At 37.4% G+C, this 6,346-nt stretch overlaps 1 pseudogene; it reads left to right on the plus strand.

Annotated features, from left to right (window-relative positions):
• The first annotated feature begins 4,030 nt into the window (after positions 1-4,030).
• LOC104509987 lies at positions 4,031-5,515 on the plus strand (annotated as a pseudogene).
• The last annotated feature ends 831 nt before the right edge of the window (positions 5,516-6,346 follow it).

Below are 6,346 nucleotides of genomic sequence, written 5' to 3' on the forward strand. Positions count from 1 at the left end.
TTTGTGCAGGTTTTACAAGAAGTGTAACTTCATCACAAACTCTCCATGTAAGAGGACACGAAGGTGTCAAATTGTAGTTACTAAGAGAAATCAAACTTGAGATTCCTGTAAAATGGAGTTATTTACCATAACGGTGATTGCTTGCAGTGAAATACTTAGTTTTGACAAAACACAGATTTCCCTCTTTGAGGATGAGCTTTCTTTCCTCTCTCTGTTTTGTTTTTAACACATTCTGCTTCTTTAACTGTAGTTTGGTTTATTGAGCAAGGATTCAAAACTACTTTCCCCATTCTGAATAAAATGCGGTGCCAATAGGAGCTTATTTTCCATGAGAAGTATTTGGAGCTGGCACTAGCTGATTAAATTAAATTTCTGATTAAAATGCAGCTCCAATAGGAGCTTATCTTCCATGAGAAATATGTTGGAACTGGCATTATGAAACACTAGGTGCCATTGCATTGGTAAACTTGTAGTTGTCAAGCCCAATAGATGAAAGTCTTTACAACGTTTATTTCCTTGAATGTTTTTCTGCCAGCTGAAGGTAAAAGCGTTTCCAAAATTCAAATTGGTACCTCAGATCTGTTTGGGGAAGGAGAAAGCTGGATTAAAGTGTGTTAAAACATGATTGTAGCTGCCACCATTTTTTAAATAAGAGGGAGCATGGACATGGAGAAGAGAATCTCTTTTGTTTCATTGAGTTGGATGTGAGTAGGTAGTTTTTTTTTGTTGTTTTGTTTTTTAAGGAAGGGACAGAAAAAATAGTAATTGTGTGGCAGTTAAGTTCAGAAGTTTGCCTTCATATGCCTTCACAATTTGCAAGCAGAGCATCTGATGTTTTCATACTCCAGTATAGCAGAGGGAAACAAAGGACAATTGCTCAATAAATTTGGAAGATGACTCTGTGTGAAAGGCTTGTTTTTCCAAATCAATATCCTTCAATTTCCAAGTTACGCTTTTCTTTGGGCTGAAGCAATGTGATGGATTTTGTAGGCATGCAGGAAGGCTAGTACTTCTCTGGTCACAAAACAAGGTCTCTTTGCAACATTCTGTTCAGGCTGTCTACAGTGGTATCCTTTCCAAAGGAGGTTTGGGTTGTGTGGTTTTCCTCCCTTCATGATCTCCTCTTTACAGAGAAGCTTTCTTCATAATAAATTTACATGAGTCTGATTAGCATGGAGGGATCTCCAATGTATCTGCCCTTCAGATTTCTCAGCTTGGAAGTTCATCTTGTTTGGATCCTTGAAGTGAAGCTGACGTCTTCAGCTTACGTTTCCTTTTTATACCTAGTAAGATTTATTGGTTTTATAATGTCTTTGCATTTTGAAAAGAGATTTTGTATTATTTGTTTCTTATTTCCTCCCTTTTTCCTTATGCTGAAAGAAAGTAGGAAAAAGTAAGATAAAAAGTGTTTTTTGGGTTTTGAGCAAAGAAGGAAACTTCTGTTGAGGCAAGCTCAGAGTTGGTGTCACAACTGCAGTGGTGCCATTTGTTATGCATACTTTTCCCATTTCTTACTGTAAAGGTGTATAGTAGTCAATAAAACATGAGGAGATTGTCTGGTACATGTTTTTTTTCAATACGGTCTTGTTTAGTCCTGCTCAATAGTTCTAGGCTACTATGTAGTTATACTGAAGAGCTTGTATAGTAGTTAATTACCATGGAATAACTGGCCCATAAGTCACCCTATGCTTACCAGAAGAAAAAAAAAAAAGTACATCCTACTGTATATATATCACTAAAGATCGAAGAAATCTCCTTTTTCTAATTTTTTCAAGTTAGCACAAACTGAATAGCCTTCCTTATAAATCAGGGTGAAATATAGTTTATCTCTGGGCACAACTAAGGAGCTGTATGCAGTTCCTGAGCTAAACTGAGCTATTTGTACTCTGCCTCAAGATGTAAACTTTTATGGACACTGGCTTTAAATCTGAGTTTTTAACAGTAGAGTCCTTGATTGCCTGGAACATGACATTTTACACATGGCTGCCATAATTTCCATCTATCTTTCCCCAGATGGGGGTTTCCTTAATTAGATAATTTGTTCTGTGTCTACAATATTCTTTCCTTGTACTTAATCTCACTTTGTTCTCTTCTCTTAGCTAAAATAGCTCTCCCCAACTTACCTTTTGAGTTGAAATGTCCTGAGATGAGAGATGGTTACGTTAGAAACACTACAAAATCCTAAAACCATGCCACATCATCTACCTGGATTCTCATGTTGGTTTATTACTTGTTGGAAGGTGTTTGATCCTGGGAAGGGTCATCCTTCTGTTGCTTTTAATCATAAGCAGACAACTTAGTTGATGTTAGAAGGTAATGGTGTTTAATTTATGTTAGTGCTTCCTTTAACTTGGGATTTCTTGAAGTCCTAACTTCAAGCTATAAGTTGCACATGTTTGATCTGTTATGTATGGCTGTTTTGTTATACTGAGCTGTCACCTTCTTAAGTTTTTCTGCCTTTTTTTATAGCATGCTTGTCCTCTATACTTATAGTAATTAACACACATACCAATCCATCTGTGATAGATGTCACCAATTGGTGTCTTTCACTGTCCTTTTTCTGTGTAGATCAGAAGTTTTATATACCCAAGCCCTCAACAAACTCTTTAAATTTAGGTTAGACTTTATTCTGACTGGTCACAGCACTTTCAGCAGACTAAGAGTATAAGCAGACAAGTTTTCAGCAGCTTGTCAAAGTCTGCTTTGTACTTAATAGATTCAACATGATCCTTGTCCATCAGAGAAAATTTCAGATTTTCAAGGTGTCCATTTCTGGAGGGATCCTATACTCATTCTTAGGAGAATTAATTAATGAAGAATTACAATTGAAATGGAGGAGGAGAGCATGGAAGTGAGCTTTACTCGTAGGGTCAGGAATTAAAAACTGCGGCTGTTTTCTCTCCTTTTTGTCTTTATAGTAATTAGACATGTATTGACAAGAAAAAGGAATGATTATTCCCTGAAGATGCTCATTTAAAGTGATTGCTTCTCTATTCTAAAGGTTTACGAGTTATCTGTAAATTATCACAGAGACACATTTTCATTCATTTCCCATTCTGTTTGATTACAGTATGAATGTGCACATTTTTAGGCTAAAGTTAAATGAACCATCCTTCTCATCTCCTCTTGCCTGAAACCCCTGATTGCAAGCTAATTCATTGGTAATCACTCAGTGATACTATGAATAAATAAAAAAGAAAAACTGCTTGTGTTTCAAAATTAGATAAGTGTGTAAACTCCTGAACCAAGGGTAGTTCTTCTCCTATGTTTATCTTTGCCTGTAGCACTGTAGTCTTTCTCTTGTCTTTTCTTGAAATAAGAGTTCTGTTATGTCTAAGTGAGATAAAATATGCTTTTTCTCTTCTTACTTAATGAAGTTTAAATAGAAGAAACAGCATTTCAGCTTTTCCTAGTGAATTCAAGGTAGCTGTTTTGAAATACAGTTTATAACCCCTCAAGTTTCTTGTTTAGACATACAGAGTTATTGTGTATATTTTATCTTTCATATGATTTATTTCTATGAACAAATTTTAATTTCAGACTAATAAAAACCACAATTCTATTGCAATCCAAAAGTTTTACTGAATGTGGCAAAGGATAATCTAACAGATGAATGAAAAGAAATGAGACCATTACGCTTAAAACTTCAAATATTACTTTAATTACATAAGGCATAGAAAGAATAAACACTGCACAGGGCATCAAGTATAAGCAAAAATAACTAATTTGTGGTTTAACTAAGCTGTAACTTTATGAGCAAAATACCAAGATCCATTAAAAGTGTTGGAGAAGGGATGGAGCAATAAGGAGAGTCATGAAACTAATTTTTCTCTTCTTTTTTTTTTTTTTTTTCTTCTCTCATAGGATGCTTTAACACTTTAAGACGAATGTTTCATCAGAAGCACTATTGGATGTTGGCATGCCTTGGATAACGTGGTGACCACTGGATGTCATTAGTTTCTGTTCACTGCAGAGAGCCGAGATTGACTCCGTTTGGAGTTGAGAGAAAAAGCAGTACAGACCTATCAAGATGACTGATCCTATGATGGATTTTTTTGATGATGCCAATCTTTTTAGTGAGACCTTAGAAGGTTTATCAGATGATGCCTTTGTTCAACCTGGACCTGTTTCACTTGTTGATGAATTGAATTTGGGTGCAGAATTTGAACCTTTGCACATAGACTCATTGAACCATGTGCAAGATGCTCAAAATCAACAAAAGATGAGTGACTTTGATCAGCTGAATCAGTATGATTCACTGAAACTTCACTCAGTAAATCAATCTTTTAATAGCTCAGCTGACAACGTCTTATCACCACACTCTCAATTCAATTGTTCACCAATTCATCCGCAAAACCAGTCTAATGGGATGTTTCCAGATGTGGCTGATGGTAGCCCCATGTGGGGTCATCAAACTGCCACAACTGTTTCAAATCAAAATGGGTCTCCCTTTCACCAAGGACATTCTCAGTCTATGCAGCAAAACAAAAGCTTTGTAGCACACCATGACTTTGCCTTATTTCAGGCTAATGAACCGCAGCATCAGTGTGCCTCGCTACGGTCGCAACAAAGCAGAAACAACACGGGGCAAGATGCTCTCAGCCAGCCAAAAGACTTCATGGAAGTTAACATATCTACTTCTCACAGAGTCGGTGTTAACCACCCACCTCCGGTTTCTAATCCATCAACTTCACAGCAGCCTCTGTCTGTTCAACAGTTTTCTCAATCTGCAAGTGCTTCAATACATTTTTGTGGGAATCAAGAAGGAAGTTTTGGTGGACAGTCCCCAACTATTACTCCATGTTCTGTCAATAACAGCCAACAATTTTCATCTCCTTATACTTACTCTAATAACCACATTTCTCCTACCAGCCTTCTTCAGCCTACAACAGCTCTTTCTACTAGCCAGCAGACACACTCTATTTCTGACTTCAGTGGAAGCGATGCCTTTACATCTCAAACAGGGACCAAGCAAGAAACAACTGAGCACATATTGAATCCTAATACACCTTTGAATTCAAATAGTTTTCAAATGTTGCATTCTGCGCATCCTCAGGGCAACTTTAGTAGTTCAAAACTCTCTCCTGTGAATATTAATTTTCCAGCTTCTGCTGGTTCTGCTTCTCAGATAAGCCATTTCACTGACGCTATTGAGAGCAACGGTTTTACATCTTTAGATGAGAATTTACTTCATCAGGTTGAGACTCATAATGAACCATTTACAGGACTCGACCCAGATGACCTCCTTCAGGAAGACCTTCTGCCACAGTTTGATGATTCTGCATTTGTTCAGGATAGCACAAGCCATGTTTTAGAGCATGACCTAGAACACCATATAACCCCACAGCAAGTAACACAGTCATCTGATCTTCTTCGGGCACAGTCTCAAAGTCAGATCCATCCTTGGCATCCTTCAGTTTCTAATCAGCACCTGCAAGACAGAAGCCGTGTAACGTTAAAAGGACAGGTACATAGGGGTTTTGGGGGTGGGGGGCTGAGCAGTTTGATGCGGTGAAATGAATAATAGTGATTGGTGCTTGTGCCAAAGCGTGATAACTGAGGTCCCTGAGCTGTTGTTGCTTGACCCTGAAGAAGCCTAACTGCTAGTTTAGGGGAAAATGCCCCAAAACCTGGTGATGCAGACCTTGCTTTTTCCTGTTGTTTTCTTAGCGTTGTAGAAAACAAGATTCACATGACCTGAAATATAAAATGGTGCCAGTCCTTCTGCTGCTTACGTTTCCCAAGTACAGCAGAGGAAATTGGTGGTTTTATGATTTTGATGCAAATATAATGGCTTATTGTCTTTTAAAGTACTTACAGCAACATATTTTTTAAGAGCTTTAATAAGGCTTGTGTGGTGGATTTCCTGAAAGACTTGCACTAGTCATCTTGTTACTTGGTCCTTTGCTTGGTGTCTTCATGCTTGTGCTCGTTGGCTAAAATTACAAAGCTTTTTGTTGTTGTTTTTGATGTGATTAGTTCTAACAGAAAACATATAAAAGGCTATGCCTATGTTTGATTTCATTACTTTTGGCTAAACCAAAACTCTGCAGTTGTTTGTGTAACATGCATATCTACTGCCAGTATTAAAGCCCTCTGTATGGGGAACAAGATAGCATAAAATAAAATTGTCCTTTTTAATGGTATCCAAGAGAAACAAACTTTGCAGACAGCGCTTTTCAGATTATTGGAGAGAAACTAAAATTGTGTGAGCATTGAAGAGTTCAGAAGGACAGTCTGCCAGCCTGTTTCTTAGGAGTGCTTTCTTGTATCATAGCTAACAGTGAATTTTCAAATAGTTTTGGTTGAGATGTTAAGTCCAATTTTTTTTAATGCTGACCTTCAC

This window comes from Eurypyga helias, unplaced genomic scaffold, assembly GCF_000690775.1.
Source record: "Eurypyga helias isolate BGI_N326 unplaced genomic scaffold, ASM69077v1 scaffold44595, whole genome shotgun sequence".
Lineage (NCBI taxonomy): Eukaryota > Metazoa > Chordata > Aves > Eurypygiformes > Eurypygidae > Eurypyga > Eurypyga helias.